This window comes from Muntiacus reevesi, chromosome 14 (assembly GCF_963930625.1).
Source record: "Muntiacus reevesi chromosome 14, mMunRee1.1, whole genome shotgun sequence".
Taxonomy (NCBI): Eukaryota; Metazoa; Chordata; class Mammalia; order Artiodactyla; family Cervidae; genus Muntiacus; species Muntiacus reevesi.
The window spans coordinates 13,526,257-13,545,069 of NC_089262.1; the positions used below are offsets into that span (position 1 = coordinate 13,526,257).

The 18,813-nt window shown below is 42.6% G+C and overlaps 1 long non-coding RNA gene across 1 annotated transcript; it reads right to left on the reverse strand.

The window, feature by feature from the left end:
- Nucleotides 1–613: 613 nt before the first annotated feature.
- Nucleotides 614–18,458, reverse strand: LOC136146492 (uncharacterized). The gene is made up of 3 exons (XR_010658997.1): nucleotides 18,224–18,458; nucleotides 16,406–16,481; nucleotides 614–687 (listed from the first exon to the last, which is right to left on the reverse strand). It is a non-coding gene; the product is annotated as an uncharacterized lncRNA (long non-coding RNA).
- Nucleotides 18,459–18,813: the final 355 nt, after the last annotated feature.

Consider the following 18,813-nt stretch of genomic DNA (forward strand, 5'->3'; position numbering starts at 1 on the left):
GCTGAATTTGTCATGCTTTGTTCAGGGACATGTGTGTGCTCAGGCACAGTTTCATCTGATTGAGAGGCTATAGATTCAATCAAAAGATCTGAAAGTCAGCTTCGCTTTCATATCAATAAAAGGACCAACTACCTTTTAGAAGCAAATAAAAGTGAGCAAACACCATTAAAATTGAGAGCAATTGAGAATAAAAGTGGTGTGTAAACAAAATGGTGTAAGATAAAATTCTCACTCTTTCTCAAAAATTGTATCTTCTTATTTCCCCCTCTTAAGAAGAATTTCACAACTAACCGAATGTGTCTTTGCCCAGAGAGCCTTCTTTTCTAAGTACTTCAGCCACTGCCCGAAAGTATCTAAGGCAGCACTGGAAAGAGAACACAGACATGAAATCCAGTATTTAGTGTCTATGCATGCATGTTCAGTCACTTCAATCCTATCAGATTCTTTGTTACCCCATGGACTGTAGCCCGCCAGGCAACTCTGTCCATGGGATTTCCCAGATAAGAATTCTGGAGTGAGCTTCCATGCCTGCTTCCAGGAGATCTTCCTGATCCAGGAATCGAACCCGCGTCTCCCGCAGCTCCTGTATTAGCTTCCCGATAGATTTCTTTACCTGCTGAGCCATCAGGAAAGCCCCGAGTGTTCTATCTCTCTGTTAATAGTGATCTTTGAGCCAAAAGGAATGTCCTGGAAAGAAAAAAAAAGGAGGAAGTATGGAAGAATGGAAGGAACTGACAGGAAATTCTTTCTCTATGTGTTCCAAAAAGAGTTACATTCAACTAATTGTAAACAGTCTATATTCCCTGAAAATGACCAAGACATTCTCAGTTAAAAGACACCAAGTAAAAAAAAAAAAGAAAGAAAAAGACACCAAGTATCCACTATAAATAGCTATAGTGCATTTCTCAGTAGCAAACTCTCTACTTCCAATCTTCAAGGAGGACAGAGAGATTTTGTAAACAACTAAAACGAATTCCCTGGTGGCTCCCCTGGTAAAGAATCCACCTGCAATGCTGGAAACCTAGGTTCGATCCCTGGGTTGGGAAGATCCCCTGGAGAAGGGAAAGGCTATCCACTCCAGTATTTTGGCCTGGAGAAATCCATGAACTGTATAGTCCACAGGGTCGCAAAGTGCCAGACATGACTGAGTGACTTTGCACTCACGAAAACAAATTCCACTAGTGGCAAAATTGAGTGACACTTAGACAAAGTGGCAAGAGAACAGTATTAGCAGTTTCTCTTGCTTGAAGTCTAGAATGCTCTAGAATCCAATGGACTCTTACATTCCAGGGGCTCTCATTGAGCATGGTCAGTGTTTGCCACACAAATGGTTTTTCTGAGTCATTCTTGGGGAGAAAAAAGAAGAGAGTTGTTTGGAAGGATTCAATCACTTAATTCTTGCATTTCTGTCAGTAGGAGCATGGTGGTAAAAATGGAATCATGGGCTATATTATTCAGAAGTTTTCTTTTTTAATAGAAAACCAGATGTTCTTAGGCTTTCTACTGACAGACGGGAAATGGAAAAGTAGTATTCAGTGCTCATTTACAGCTATTTTCTTCTCCCCCTTTCCTTCTCCCTCTTTTCAATTCCTATGACCTAATTTTAGGTGGATCAAAAGTGGTCTCTTATAACATGGAGCTTGCCCAACCAAGAATCACAGCATTATTGAGACTACATTCTGAAAGTTCTACTGCTTACCTGCCATGTCCACTGTTAGCTCCAGGACCTCACAAAAACTATTGATTGAGGTTCATCTGAATCAAATTGCCTAGAATTCCAGAAGTAAAAGAATTCCAGAAAAACATGTATTCATCTATTTCTGCTTCACTGACTACACCAAAGCCTTTGACTGTGTGGATCACAACAAACTGCGGAAAATTCTTCAAGAGATGGGAATACCAAACCACCTGACCTGCCTCCTAAGAAATCTGTATGCAGGTCAAGAAGCAACAGTTAGAACTGGACATGGAACAACGGACTGGTTCCAATTTGGGAAAGGAATACGTGAAGGCTGTATATTGTCACCCTGCTTATTTAACTTATATGCAGAGTACATACTGTGAAATGCCGGACTGAATGAAGAACAAGCTGGAATCAAGATTGTCAGGAGAAATATCAATAACCTCAGATATGCAGATGACACCACCCTTATGACAGAAAGGGAAGAGGAACTAAAGAGCCTCTTGATGAAAGTGAAAGAGAAGAGTGAAAAAGCTGGCTCAAAACTCAACATTCAAAAAACAAAGATCATGGCGTCTGGTCCCATCACTTCATGGCAAATAGATGGAGAAACAGTGGAAACAGTGAAAGATTTTCTATTCTTGGGCTCCAAAATCACTGCAGATGGTGACTGCAGTCATGAAATTAAAAGATGTTTGCTCTTTGGAAGAAAAGCTATGATGAACCTAGACAGCAAATTAAAAAGCAGAGACATTACTTTGCCAACAAAGGTCCATCTAGTCAAAGCTATGGTTTTTCCAGTAGTCATGTATGGATGTGAGAGTTGGACTATAAAGAAAGCTGAGTGCCAAAGAATTGATGCATTTGAACTGTGGTGTTGGAGAAGGCTCTTGAGAGTCCCTTGGACTACAAGGAGATCCAACCAGTCCACCCTAAAGGAAATCAGTCCTGAATATTCATTGGAAGGACTGATGCTGAAGCTGAAACTCCAATACTTTGACCACCTGATGTGAAGAACTGATTCACTGGAAGAGATCTTGATGCTGGGAAAGATTGAGGGCAGAAACGGATGACAGAGGATGAGACGATTGGATGGCATCACCGATTCAATGGACATGAGTTTGAGCAAGCTCTGGGAGTTGGTGAGGGACAGGGAGGCCTGGCGTGCTGCAGTCTATGGAGTCATAAAGAGTTGGACACGACTGAGTGACTGAACTGGGGATGACTTGGGGCCAATGAGTGGAAAAGTCTAAGCAAGGCTGATTCTTCTTGTCCAGCTGGAGAATCAATAGTCATGTTGGAATTAGAAATAAATTTTAATATATCTTGTCTTTTGATAATGAGAAATTACCCAGAAATTTTTACTCACTGGATACCAAGCAGAGACAGTGTTGTGAAGTGTTTGCTGTTTGTCCAAGAAAACTTTATTCATGGAACACATTACTGGATCGTGGTGTGACAAACACTGTTTGGAAAATGTGGTTTTGTATACTCTTTCTCTCTCTTCTTGATCCAGCCAGAGTTCATATTTCTCCTGGTGTGCCCTGGATCCTCTCCTCTAGTCCAGTTATCTTCAAGTTCTCATGGAGCCACAGATCGGCTCGAATTCTCATTCTTCTGGAGGGACAGGTTTCATGTTTCATCTGTGATAGAAAGCCAGCACCCAGTGCAGCATGTGTTGGTAGCCAAGTCACTATTATGACTTTCACCTCTAAGTCTACCTCCTGCCCTCTTGAATTGTGGTTGCCTCTCTTCCTTCAGACCACAAAGTTGTGCTACCATGATAGATTGCTTCCATTGCCCCAACCACTTTCTTTTTTTCTCCTTTTTGAGGCTGAGGGCTTCTTCGTTGGTTCCAGAGATGGGTTGACTCACTGAGAGTAGGAGAAATGACTTCCAGTTTCTTCTCTGTTGGCCTGTGGTCACAGTTCCTTTCACTTGTCAGGTGAAAATCCAAGCCAGTATGAGCTAAGATCTTCCCAGGAGATTATAATGTTGATGTCGTATTGATACAGCTTGTCCATGAGTCGTTATGCTTCCCAGGGGGTGCAGTGGTAAAGAATCTGCCTGCCAATGCAGGAGACATAAGAGATGCAAGTTTGATCCCTGCGTCAGGAAGATCCCCTAGACTAGGAAATGGCAACCCACTTTAGTATTCTTGCCCAGGAAATCCAAGGAAGAGGATCATGGTGGGCTATATAGTCCATGGGGTCACGAAGAGTCAGATATGACTGAGCATGCATGCAACCAAATATTCACATCTCAGGAGGATTGAGCTCCTATAGCCTTTCTTCTTCACCCCAAAGTCAATTGCTTTAGTGCGTTTAGTAGAGCTAAAGTGTTGATTTGTTCTTTTGTCAATTCTATTTCTTTTCCTCTTCACTAAGCAACAAACACAAATTCTATTACTCAGGGTATTACCAGTTTATTTATTTATTGTATGCTGGATACAATGGACCAAACATATTTTAAAAAATGGATCTTTGCCCTTGAGAATCTCAGAATCTAGAAGAAATGTATGCAAATAACCAACAAAAAAGGTAAGTAGTAATACACAGAAGACATAATATAAACAGAAAAATGAGTGACTGAGCAGAAGAAGCATGGAGGCAAGTTACTGATACACTCGACATGAAAAAAATAATTAGACCTGTTCCTTGAATGATAAGTAGAAATTCTTCAAGTAAAGAAGGTACAGGGGTTTGAAAGTTTTTAGGTAGAAGTGAGGAAAAGAGACAGAGAGGAACTGTTCTCTGGCTGTGATCCATATGGCTTCTAATCTAAACAGTATGTGCTCAGTCACTCATTCATGTTTGACTCTTTGCGGCCCCAAGGACTGTACCCCGCCCGGCTCCTCTGTCTATGGAAGTTTCAGGCAGGAATCCTGGAGTGGGTTGCCACTTCCTTTTCCAGGGGATCTTCCCGACCCAGGGATTGAACCAGGGTCTCTTGTGTCCTGCATTGGCAGGTGGGTTCTTTACCACTAGCACTATACCTGGGAGGGCCAATTTAAAAAATGGAACCCATAGAAGAAAATCTTTCCTCATAAACTAACACTTCTTTACCCTCAAATCTCTCTAAAGTGCCTCATACGTGTTCTTTATGAGTCCATGAGAAAAGTTAGGGGAAAATAAAAGATAAACCCTTTACATCATAGAAAATAGTGTTTGATAAAACTAGAAGGTACCACTTTGCAAAGAAAATGCAAGTAGTATCTCTTTTTAACAAGTTAGTTCACCAGAATTACTTTGTTGCTATTTCATAATTTTGCTACATTGAAAACCCCACTGCTACACTGGAGCCAGGCTAAACTGAAACACTTACTGGAGCTTTAAAATTTTGTTTAGAGAATGCAAATGTTTAGCGAATAGTGTATTAGAAGACAGCAACAAACGTTGGTGGGATGGATGGGAACAGGACTCATGTGAAAACAGGAATGTTTCTACAGTTTAAAAACAGTGGCTTTACTCACTTTTCAAGACTTGTGAATATTTGAAGGCATTAAGAGATATTTAATCAAACTTGCCTTGTATACATTATAAAAAATACTTAACTGAAGAATTCATGTAGGCCAACTGCCAAAGCTTAGTAGCTTCTGCAGAGGAGCCAAACACAACCATAATTAAACTATGAGGGTCAGTAAGTGGCTTTGTGAATTATCACATGTATGTTAAGTAACTTTGGTAATTGACAGAAACAGTTCCTGAGATGCACAAGTATTGGGCAGACGAAGTAAGCCAAGTGCCTGGGAATAAATCTGTGGGACACAGGAGGATGAAGGTAGCAATTTCAAGCTTTTTGGAGCCCCTACCAGTTTACAATGGAAGGGGCTTGTGAGAAACGTCTTAGCCCTTTTAAACTTGTAGACTGTGATGAAGATCCATGAGGTGTGCTCTCCCTGGGGCTTACAGGTCTGTGGGAAGATGTGCTAGGTCATGTCATGCTACAACTTGGTTGTCTGTCCCCATGAATATGGATCTGCCTGTCCCAGGGATAGTCACAGTTATCTCAGGGTTAAAAAAGTGAAGTGGCAACTCCGGGAGCAGGAAGTCAAGACAAATTCAGGGGGATAGGTTGATAGCATTGGGGCCGGCAGCCTCCCTTCCCCAACCACAGAGGTTAAAAATAATCACTGGTGAAAGCTGGACATGTCAGACTACAAAGGAAGAGGGTGGCTCCAGACAAGAAAAGGACTAAGGCACAGAAGATGCGGTGTCAGAGGAGTCAGCGGTACCCTAGATCTGGAGAAGTAACGAATGCATGAACTGAAAATGTGAAGAGCCGAGGTCAAGAATCGAGGTTGAGAATCTTGGAGACAAACAGGTAGCAAGCTCATCTTAATATCAGAAAGAGTGGGTAAGAGTGGATATGTGTAGATGTATAATTGATTCACTTTGCAATACCCCTGAAGCTAACACATCATTATAGATCAACTATACTCCAGTAAAATCAGTGGGAAGCCCCCACTACTGTGCTAACAGCAGCCAAATTCCTCTCACCTATTCTACAGCAGATGCCTGTTAGCACATCCCTGGGCTTCTACGGTCTGTCAGTTCTTCACCATAAAGCCTGCTGATCTGAAAAATATCAGTCAGATCAAATTGGTTGCCCAATTTGCATTATAATTAAAATAAAGTTCAAAATGATTATCATGTTCACAAAACCCTGTATAATCTGACTTATGCTCCTTTTCCAGCAAACCTGGCAAGTTTCCATTTATTCACAACATTCTCTCCATCCTGGCTGCGGTAGATTAGAATGTTTTTTCTTAATTCCTCACTTTCTGCTTCTGTCATGTGACTTTGCAATGCACCAAAGTGGACCAAGCCACTCCCTCATCCATTGGGTTTGGACTTGGCTGAGTGACTTTCCTTTCTGAGGCTTGTGAAAGTTTAAAATACTCTTGCAAGTTTTGGCCTGACCTTTCTGAGTTCTGAGACCCAACATGAGAAGGGCGTGTATTAGCAACCCTCATTTCCTTTGGTCTGGGCTCCAGAGGGACTTGTGGGGGAAACCTGAAACTTACCTGCATTCTGGCCCCAAGCAGGGTTCACCCACAAGACTAACTAATGCTAACTGTTGCTGAAGCTGAAGCTCCAATCCTTTGGCCACCTCACTGGAAAAGATCCTGATGCTTAGAAAGACTGAGGGTAGGAGGAGAAGGGGGTGGTAGAGGATGAGATGGTTGGATGGCATCAAAGACCCAATGGCCATGAATTTGAGCAAACTACAGGAGATAGTGAAGGACAGAGGAGCCTGGCATGCTGCAGTCCGTGGGGTTGCAAAGAGACAGACACGACTGAGCGACTGAACAACAAAATCCATGAATGACTCCACCTCCGTGAAAGCAGAGACCTGTTACCTTATTCACTGCAGTAGTTCTAGGACTTGCAACAGTGTCAAATTCCTGCTGAGGTGGCACTGGACTCTCCTGAAACTTTGTGCAGCTGGGCTGTGATTACTAGTTATAAGACCATTGGCTGTTATTCTAGTTTTCACAGCCCTCAAGATCACAAACATGAAGTCACAAAGTCTTTCCAATCACACCCTAAGTGCCCACTTATAGCTGGGAAAGAGGGATAGCTTGACCAATACTGAAAGTCCTTGGAGTTTTGCAGAGAAAGAGGAGACATAAGTGAAAACTGTTTATATCAGGGAATTTGCTGCTGCCAGAGAACCAACGCACATGTTTCCACTTTAAACAAATTATCTGTTGCTGCTGTTGTTGAGTCACTAAGTTATCTCTGACTCTTTGCAACCCCATGGACTGTAGCACCCCAGGCTTCTCTGTCCTTCACCATTTCCCAGAGTTTCCTCAAACTCATGTGCACAGAATTGGTGATGCCATCCAACCATCTCATCTTCTCTTATCCCCTTCTCCTCCTGCCCTCCATCTTTCCCAGCATCAGGGTCTTTTCCAATGAGTCAGCTCTTTGGATCAGGTGGCCAAAGGATCTGAGCTTCAACTTTAGCACCAGTCCTTCTAATGAATATTTATGCTGATTTCCTTTAGGATTGGTCAAGAAAGTCACACTGAATTTCAGGAAAGTTTTATAATATCTATAGTTGAGAAAGATACATTCCTTTGTTATTTTGCAACTTTTCCACATAAGATTTCAGGCTTAAATTGACTGAATCTTGATAAAGACACTAAAAATAGCATTTCTTCATGTTGAATAAATGTACGTAATTCATACACTAAAACAGTGTATTCAGATATGATGGCAAATGAATAGAGTGACATTGTCAGGGGCACGTAGAGTGGAAAATTTTCTGTTTTGTTTATGTATATGTAATTTCTATGTAATTTAAAATTTCTCATTTAAGCATCATGTATTTTAGTATACATTTAGTTCAGTTCAGTTCAGTCGCTCAGTCGGTCCGACTCTTTGCGACCCCATGAATCGCAGCATGTCAGTCCTCCCTGTCCATCACCAACTCCCAGAGTTTACTCAAACCCATGTCCATCGAGTCGGGGATGCCATCCAGCCATCTCATCCTCTGTCATCCCCTTCTCCTCCTGCCCCCAATCCTTCCCAGCGTCAGGGTCTTTTCCAATGAGTCAACTCTTCGCATGAGGTGGCCAAAGTACTGGAGTTTCAGCTTCAGTATCAGTCCTTCCAATGAACACCCAGAACTGATCTCCTTTAGGATGACTGGTTGGATCTCCTTGCAGTCCAAGGGACTCTCAAGAGTCTTCTCCAACACCACAGTTCAAAAGCATCAATTTTTCGGTGCTCAGCTTTCTTCACAGTCCAACTCTCACATCCATACATGACCACTGGAAAAACCATAGCCTTGACTAGATGGACCTTTGTCAGCAAAGTAATGTCTCTGCTCTTTAATATGCTATCTAGGTTGGTCATCACTTTCCTTCCAAGGAGTAAGCGTCTTTTAATTTCATGGCTGCAATCACCATCTGCAGTGATTTTGGAACCCAGAAAAATAAAGTTTGACACTGTCTCCCCATCTATTTCCCATGAAGTGATGGGACCAGATGCCATGATCTTAGTTTTCTGAATGTTGAGCTTTAAGCCAGCTTTTTCACTCTCCTCTTTCACTTTCATCAAGAGGCTTTTTAGTTCTTCTTCACTTTTTGCCATAAGGGTGGTGTCATCTGCATATCTGAGATTATTGATATTTCTCCCAGTAATCTTGTATACATTAGATGGAAATATTATTATAAGGACAGAAATATTATTATATTATATTTTCTACTTTTTCTCCCTTCTTAATGAAAAAAACATGTTATGTCTCAGGTATGTCATTTGTTTAGTTATTGTGTCCAACCCTTGCAACCCCATGGAGTGCAGCCCACCAGGCGCCTCTGTCCATGGGATTTCCCAGGCAAGAATACTGGAGGGGGTAGCCATTTCCTCTTCCAGAGGATCTTCCTGACCCAGGGTCAAACCCAGTTCTCCTGCATTGCAGGCAGATTCTTTACTACTGAGTCCCCAGGGAAGTTCTATCTGTTAGGTATCCAGTTGGCTTTAAGTAACAGTGTCTATCCTTCCATTTCGGGGAGTTTGGAAGTAGAAAGCTGCTGGCATTGCCTCAAAAGTTCTGTGTCTTCTCGACTCCAAGTCATCATCCTTATAATTCTCCTGACATTTCCCTGAAATTCAGAAGATGCTGCCACAGTTTCAAAAAACAGTGGAGCTGAAGAAAGAAGAGGGAAGAAATAGTGGCAGAACTATCTCTGGATTTTATTTCCATGACAAAAATCTATTCCAGGTGCTCCTACTGAAATTTGCTTACATTTCTTTGGCCAAGGCAAGGCCATATGGCCATTCTTAACTACTGGGGGTTCTGGGAAAACAAGTATTTAACTTTCACTTTTACTTTTTAAAGATGTGGACCATTTTTAAAGTCTTTACTAAATTGGCTACAACACTGCTCCTGTTTAATGTTTTTTGGCCCCAAGGCATGTGGGATCTTAGTTCCCTGACAAGGATGGAATCCACCCCTCTCTGGTTGGTAGGCAAAGTCTTAGCCACTGGATCACCAGGGAATTTCCAAAGGGATTTAACTTTTGACTCAAAGAGAAGAAGAAGGCAAGGGAGAAGGACAGGCAAATGTGGGTTGGGTGACCTGGCCAGTGTATGACATGTAGTGACTATGTTCATTAATTGCTGAACAACAGTTACCTTCAGGGGCTACTCAAGAATGTTAATCTACATGCATGTTCACCAATATTACTGTTCCCCCTCCCCAGTGTGGGGTGTTGCTAGGACAGTAGGTCAGACAAAGACTACATTTCCCAGGTTCCTTTGTGTCCAGATGAAGCCATTGAACTTGTTCTCATCAGTGAAAAGTGAGCAGAGGTGATGAGACAGGACTTCCACTGACTCTTTGTGCCTTCAGCCAGCTGTGTGCAGACGATGCTGTGGCTGGTGCAGCTATAAGACAGAAGAAGCCTGGACCCCTGAATTGCTGTGTGGAGCAAAATCTCCAGTGGACTAGTTACATGTGCTTGCTACTAAAACTTGGAAATTTATTTACTACAGGTGCTAATATTACCTTAGGGGGCTCCCCAGTTGGCATGAGTGAATGCGTCTGCCAACGCAGGAGACACAGGTTCAATCCCTGGATCTGGAAGATCCCCTGGAGAAGAAAACGGCAACTCACTCCAGTATTCTTGCCTGGAGAACCCCCATGGACAGAGGAGCCTGGTGGGCTACAGACCATGGGATTGCAGAAGGGCTGGACATGACTCAGCAACTAAACAACAACAATATTACCCTACATAAGACAATAACCTATGCTTATATCACCTTGAGTCTTTCATTTGTTTCTTGCTTATGTTTTTCTTTATTCAGTTTTTCTATCTTCCCTTTAGACATTTTTCTCATTACCCTACTTTTAAGAAGCCATAACTTTTTGTAGTTTCTCAAATAACTTGAGCATTATTTATTCTAATGCCTTGCTTCTACTCTGCTGTGTTCTAAGAAGCCAAATAATGAAATATGTTAGGACTTGGCTGACTGCTATAACACTCTGAGCTAACCATATAATGTTGGTTTGGGCTACTGCGTGGTCTCATGTGATTTGCCTCCTATAGGGTAGTTGCCTGATAAAGGACAAATAGGGAATTGCATGCTAAATGTAATTCAGAGTGAGGTGCAATGATTTGGTAGAGTATGTGAGTATTGTAATATTTTGAATTAGAGCAAAGGGCTATTTTGTTTCCCAGAGCTGTAAAGTGAACTTATGTGAGCAGATAGAATTTAAAGAGTCCTATATAAAGTGCCTATTCTATTAAGCAATCTATTTACTTTATAATGATGATGATATCTAAATTATTTATCTAAAATACCTAACCACTAGTCATTATGACTATGGTGAAGATTCAAGTGGCATAGTGAATACATGTCTAATTAAATTTTGCAGGTTTCAAAAGATTTTTCACTCTAAGTTAAACACATAGTATCTCTGCTGAAAGCCAGGCTTGGTCCAAATCTAGGGTGGTCTGTGATGGCATGACATTGGTGGCAGAAAATAGGGAGCAATATCACAGACCCTGCAAATTGATCTCAGTTCTAATCTTGCTGAGCATCATTTTAGCATTTTCTCAACTTCTCTGAGCCTTAGTAGTCATCTTGATAAAGTTAAGTGTAGAAGCACTAAGTTAATTACAGACATTAAGTGAGACATCCAAAATACTTAATTCAAAACAGCACAGTGTTAAAATTCATGCATGTTCTTTTTTTCTTCTCTAATATTATAGTAAGTAAAAATACTAAATGTTCTAGGGTGGGCATAATCTTTTATTTTTTTTTTTTTACCATGATTTTCTATGTGAAATAAGTATTTGTTTTGTCAAGAATCCAACTTCATATTTTGGTAATAAACATAATAATTAACAGTATTTCCTCTTTTAGTTAATACATGTATTTCAACCACAAGCCTATTTTAGAACTGAGTTGCCACCTTCCACCATAATTGCAGTAACAATATGCAAATCCACCCATAATCTAAAATAGGAAAATAAAGATGAGCAGGTGATTTAGTTTTTTGAAGGCAACCTAGTGTGCTAGCAAGGGGAGAAAAGTCAATATAAATTGAATAAACTCTAGTTTAAATAAACTATAGTTTATTTAAAGTTTTAAAATAAACTTTAAAAGAAAACTCACTTCTTCCTTTTAAAGACAGGTATTTATTAGGATCATTCTCAGTATTTTTTTTATCTCAGGGAGTGCAGCTTTGAAAGTTTCCCCCAAAATGGGTTTCATGGGAGGATTCATTTTCTCTACAGTATTTCCAGGGAGACTTACAGCAATGATGTGACCCTTTGCAAGTTTGTAACCAACACTCCAGTTGAGGGAAAGAGGTGCACTGATTGGTTCCTGACCCCATGACTCCACAGGACTCTGGCAGTCTGTCTGTTCCCAGGGCCAAGTGCACAGAGAAGATTAACTGGACCTTCTGGGGCTCCACCTCCAGTAAAAACAGACTCCTGTGGTATTGTAAGGGATTCCCAGGTGGTGCTAGCAGTAAAGAAATCAGCTGTCAATGCAGAATTGTACACAAGAGACAGGGGTTCGATTCCTGGGAGGGAAAAATCCCCTGGAGGAGGGCCTGGCAACCCACTCCAGTATTCTTGCCTGGAGAATCCCCATGGACAGTGAAGCCCGGTGGCTATAGTACATAAGGTTGCAAAGAATCGGACACAACTGAAATGACTTAGCATGCATGGACACATGGTGTTTTAAATTAAGCTAGATTTTGGATTCAATACTCTAAAAATATACTATTAGAAAAGAATATATTATCATTACTCAGAGTATGGATTTATTAATATTTCTTAAAGTAACTCAAAGGTCACTGAGTTAGCTACTGAAAAATAGAAACAAAAATGTGAATATCAATTGACATTTAGATTTCTCTACTTTTATGTTTTTCTTTTTGTATCAGGTCAACACAAGACAAAGTCACTGGACAATTTACTAATTTAGCAATTGGCCAGTTCCTTTCATCAGTGGAGTCTTTTAACTCTGATATTCCCAAATCCAAAGTTTAGGGTATGAACCATTTTAGGCTTCTTTGCCTAAATTACTCAGTGCTGAGTAGACACAGATGTAAATCCAATTAACACTAAGAGATCAGTGATCATTACGGTTTTGGCTCTCTCATATGTGGATGAAGAAGAAGTGGGAGGTGTTATAAATGATAGTACAGACAGAATACCTAGAAATCTTGTGGTGAAAGGGTTTCTTTTTTCAACTTAAAACTTTTGATGTTGAAATAATTGCAGTTTTATCTGCATTTCCAATGAATAACACAAAAGGATCACATTTACACTAATCTAGCTTCCTCCAGTGATAAAATTTCGGCAAAACTGTAGTACAACAACAGAACCGAGATACCTATATGGCTAAAGTCAAGATACAGAACATTTTCCACACCATGACAATCCCTCATGTTCCCCTTTTATTCAGAATCACCTTAACCATTCAGACATGAATCTGTTTTCCATTTTTATAAATTTGCCATTTCAAGAATTTGGGAGGTTTTAGCTGCTTGTCAGTCATTCAGTCGTGTCTGTCTCTTTGTGGCCACATGTACCGCAGCACGTGAGGCTTTTCTATCCTCCACTGTCTCCCACAGTTTGCTCAGATTCATGTCCATTGAGTTGGTGATGCTATCTAACCATCTCATCCTTTCTTTGGTCTTCAATCTTTCCCACTATCAGGGTCTTTTTCAATGAGCTGGCTCTTCACAACACATGGCCGAAGGATTGGCACTTCAGCATTAGTTCTTCCAATGAGTATTCAAGGCTGATTTTCTTTAGGATTGACTCGTTTGAGCTCCTTGCTGTCTAAAGGATTCTTAAGAATATTCTCCAGTTCAAAAGTGTCAATTCTTCGGTGCTCAGCCTTCTGTATGGTCCAGCTCTCACATCCATACATGACAACTGGAAAAACCATATCTTTGATTACATAGACCTTTGTCGACAAAGTGACGTCTTTGCTTTTAATACATTGACTAGGTTTGTCATAGCTTTCCTTCCAAGGACACTGCACTGTGGTGGGGGTGGCCCTAGACTCCTGGATGATAGTCCTGACTATCTGGCCTGATACCACCTAAGGAGTAGGAGAGGCACGTGCTGGCCCTTTACGGCTAGGGGCACGTGGACGTGGATGTCTGATGGGGTCAGTCCGATTCTGGACCCCCACTTAACCATGAAATTGACCACCACCACTATAACTGGCAAGCCCAGGGTTGGAATATGGGTGAAAGTTTCCCGAAGGACAGGAACTGATATTTCCAGAGCAAAGAGGAAAAGTACTGCATGGGGAAACAAAACAAAACAAAACAAAACAAAACAAAACAGTGCCCGGTACATTATTATTCAGTGTTGGGGTGACTTAGGAAGCTTCTTTGCGTGCTCAGTCAGTCAACCATGTCTGACTCTTCGCAACACCACAGACTGTAGCCCGCCAGGCTCCTCTGTCCATGGAATTTCCCAGGCAAGAATACTGGAGGGGGTTGCCATTTCCTCCTCCAGGGGATCTTCCTGACACAGGGATCAAACAAGTCTCCTGTGTCTCCCTCACTGGCAGACAAATTCTTTACCAAGGAGTCACCTGGGAAGCTTAGAATGCTTACTTATTTTTAAATACTTTCGGTGATTGTGGCTTCTTTAAAAAGGCAGTGAGAGAAAGTGGAACAATAGTTAAATCATTTTATGTCTTTGTTCAACATTCATTTCTTCTGCAGGATTTTACTGAGTGGTACACTGGGTTAGAAGCTGTGCTAGTTATTGAGAACCCATTGATGAAAAACCCACTATTTTTTTCTCAAGAAACTTGAAAGGTGGGGGTTTCTGTTTGGCAGCTGGGCAAAAAGGTAGGAATTCTTTTCTAAAGTTGTACATGTATACAGTGTCTTCTATCTTAGTTTTGAAATGTAAACCATAGACACATGTGAATGCACCTTTACTTTAAGCAGAAGTAGGGTTTTTCTTTCTTTCTAGAAAGTGATGAGCGGGGGTTATTCTCTAGGTATGAGGGCTTCTCACAGCGGTGGCTGCTCTTGTTGTGGAGCACGGGCCCTATGGCTTGAGGGCTTCGGTAGTTCCGGCTCCTGGGCTCCAGGGCACAGCATCAATAGCTGTGGCTCCGAGGCATGTAGGATCCTCCCAGACCAGGGATCAAACCAGTGTCTCTTGCATTAGCAGGCAGATTCTTTACCACTGAGCAACCAGGGAAGTCCTCTATTTTGTTTAAACTGGATTGTCTCTCTTCCCCTCCATGACTGGCAATAGAGCTATGAAAGTATTAGACTTTAATTTCAGAGGAGGTAAATGTGGTTCCGTGAACTTCCAGATGTTCAAGCTGGTTTTAGAAAAGGCAGAGGAACCAGACATCAAATTGCCAACATCTGCTGGATCATCGAAAAGAGTTCCAGATCATCGAAAAGAGTTCCAGAAAAACATCTATTTCCGCTTTATTGACTAGGCCAAAGCCTTCGACTGTGTGGATCACAATAAACTGTGGAAAATTCTGAAAGAGATGGGCATACCAGACCACCTGACCTGCCTCTTGAGAAACCTGTATGCAGATCAGGAAGCAACAGTTAGAACTGGACATGGAACAACACACTGGTTTCAAATAGGGAAAGGAGTACATCAAGGCTGTATATTGTCATCCTGCTTACTTAACTTCTATGCAGAGAACATCATGAGAAATGCTGGGCTGGAAGAAGCACAAGCTGGAATCAAGATTGCCAAGAAATATATCAATAACCTCAGATATGCAGATGACACCACCCTTATGGCAGAGAGTGAAGAGGAGCTAAAAAGCCTCTTGATGAAAGTGAAAGAGGAGAGTGAAAAAGTTGGCTTAAAGCTCAACATTCAGAAAACTAAGGTCATGGCATCTGATCCCATCACTTCATGGGAAATAGATGGGGAGACAGTGGAAACAGTGTCAGACTTTATTTTGGGGGGCTCCAAAATCACTGCAGATGGTGATTGCAGCCATGAAATTAAAAGACGCTTACTCCTTGGAAGGAAAGTGATGACCAACCTAGATAGCATATTAAAGAGCAGAGACATTACTTTGCCAACAAAGGTCCATCTGGTCAAGGCTATGATTTTACCACTGGTCATGTATGGATGTGAGAGTTGGACTGTGAAGAAAGCTGAGCACTGAAAAATTGATGCTTTTGAACTGTGGTGTTGGAGAAGACTCTTGAGAGTCTTAGACTGCAAGGAGATCCAACCAGTCCATCCTAAAAGAGATCAGTCCTGGGTGTTCATTGGAAGGGCTGATACTGAAGCTGAAACTCCAGTACTTTGGCCACCTCATGCGAAGAGTTGACTCATTGGAAAAGACCCTGACGCTGGGAAGGATTGGGGGCAGGAGGAGAAGGGGATGACAGAGGATGAGATGTCTGGATGGCATCACCGACTTGATGGACATGGGTTTGAGTAAACTCTGGGAGTTGGTGATGGACAGGGAGGCCTGGCATGCTGCGATTCATGGGGTTGCAAAGAGTCGGACACGACTGAGCGACTGAACTGGACTGAACTGAAATGAAATGTGGTTAGTCACTACAATTTACTTTTCAATGTTAGCTTTGCTCTGATATATAAAGATTCTAGAAGGTGACTTAACCAAAAGGGGGGACAGAGCCTCCCAAGATGAATAATGACCAGTTTAAGAGAAGTAGAGGAATGGGGATAAGAGGAAGGAGAACCTGCGTTCATCTGGCACTTACCACGGAGGTGACTCTAGACATTCAAACTGCTAGAGCTTCAGTTTCTTCTAGGATCACTTTCCTGAAATGTGTAGACCTCAAAAAGGGAGGGAGATAACCGCCTATAAGAGACCAAGTTGTCAACTCAACACAGAATACCAAGAGAAGCATCCATCATTCCACTGCTTATAGAGGATTTGTTGCCAATAAAGTTTCCCAAAATGATCTGATCCAGAGCTAGATCCAGGGCAGTCCCTACAAGATGATGAAAAATCACAGGGACCAGGTGAACAGAGGCCCATTCTAGATGAAGACAACGTGGACACATTCATTTCTAGTTTGAGTTTATATTTTCAGGCAGAGTCTCTGAAAACCCATATGACTCTTCCACATTTTTGACACACTCATTTCCTATACAGGGCCTGTGATATAAGTTTTTAATTTAACTCAACAGACATGGGAAACACATATTATTGGCCAGACAATGTGCTAGATTATATATATGAAAAGATGAAATATAGCTCTTGATCTCTTTGAACTGGAACTGTTAGGGGATGCACACTGACCGAAACCACCCACTCTGGCCAGGCACCATAGTAACCATTTGCATGGGTTGTTTGAGGACAGGAGGTCCTGGTAAGGAACAGGGAACTCATAAGCCACCACCAACCGGAAGAGTTCCGGAAAGGTCAAAAGGAGACACCACATGTCCCACCACCTCCCAGAATCCTTCTCGCTGGCATCCATCTTGCTGAAGGAGGCGTGCATCACCAGGAAGGACTCTGAGTCAGAATGATTGGCTAAAGACAACCCGGAAACCAATCCCATCCCCATGAAACCGGGAGTCACGTGACAGAGCTGTTCTTCCTGGGTTCCCCCACCCTACTGCCCTCCACCCGGGTGCCCTTTCCCCGTAAAATCTCTTGCTTCGTCAGCACCTCGGACAATTCATTTCTGAGTGTTAGACAAGAGCCCAGTTTCGGGCCCTGGAAAGAGTCCCCCTTCCTGCAACAGAAGAGTTGACACGTGATTGGTACAATTATTTAGTTCTGTGCTTGAAAATAGATGAATTTATTTTTCCTTCAAAACATGATCTCTCTGGAACAATAAATCTAGATTTTAAAATTTGGAAACATGATATTTTTGCTTATCCTTAAAAACGAAAATTGTAGTAAATGAAAGGAAATTACCGGAAAAGAATCTATGGAAGATCAAGTCACTAACAATTTCTGCACGAGGTCGCAAGTCTTCTAGAAAAAAGGTAATTACGAAAACGCTGGACCTCCATTCAGGTATCATAAATGCTTATATATTATATGTATCATTATGTAAGTTTAATTTAAAACATCCAACACTTATACAGAGAAACTGTGCTGCGTGCCTGCCTCCGTAGAAAATAATTTACACTGTGAATGCCCAGGTCATTACTAAGATGCAATGTTATAAAACTCTAGGTATTTATATGGAAAGGGAATAAAACATTAAGAAGAATTTCCTTTTTCCATTTAAAGGAGTGAACACCAAAAGGCCATTTTAAGATTCTAGAAGTGCCATAGAAATTTCCAAAAGTGGTTGTAATGTATAAAACAAAGGGTAACACCAACCACAAGGAAAAAAAAAATTATAGAAACAGGAGGGTGGAAGTGGGGGAACACACTTCCTGGCTCAGAAGCTCTTAAAAGTTCTGAGCCAGGAAACCTCCCGCACCGGGGCGAGGAATGTCTTTGGCTCTGCACTGGACTCCCTGCTAAGTTCCCCTTCAAGTTTTGCCTCCCTCGCCCCTCGTTTCCCGCCTCAGACCCGAACGTGGGAGCCACAGGAGGAGGCCGGCACGAATACCTGGAGCTGTCGGACAGAATCAGCCTCCAACGCGTGTGGATTCGGAATGCCACCACACCTAACACAGGCCGTATTTGCAGGCAGACCCAAGGGATTTCAAACGACACCCGGAAGCTCATCTTACTCATTAGGGACCCAGCCGGGAAAAGAACAATAGTCAAATTGAGCCAAGAGCGCGCCTTCCTTCGCTCCCCGCAGACAGTTCGCGGGCGGCGCGCAGGGCCTGCGCCCGGGCTGGGGCGGGGAGCCGGAGCCCCGAAAAGGCGCGCTGCCCCTTTAAAAGGCCGCGCATCTCCGGGCCGGCCTTCCTCCCCGGGGCTCCAGCTGTGATTGACGCTGGGCGGCGAGAGGAGGCGCCTGGCGCTAACAAAAGTCCGGCCCTTGGGCGAGCCGCGCCGGGCCGCGAGTCTGTTGCTCGCTCGGGGCACCCGCAACAAGTGGCCGCCGCGCCCTCCCCGGGGGAAGCCGCGGGTGCGCAGGGGGCGCCCGGAGGAGGCGGCAGAGCCCGGGAGCCCCAGCCGCCCGCGCCGCTCGGCTCAGCGCCCACCGCCGGGGGGATCGGGGCGGGCGGATGGGGACCCGGCGGCGGC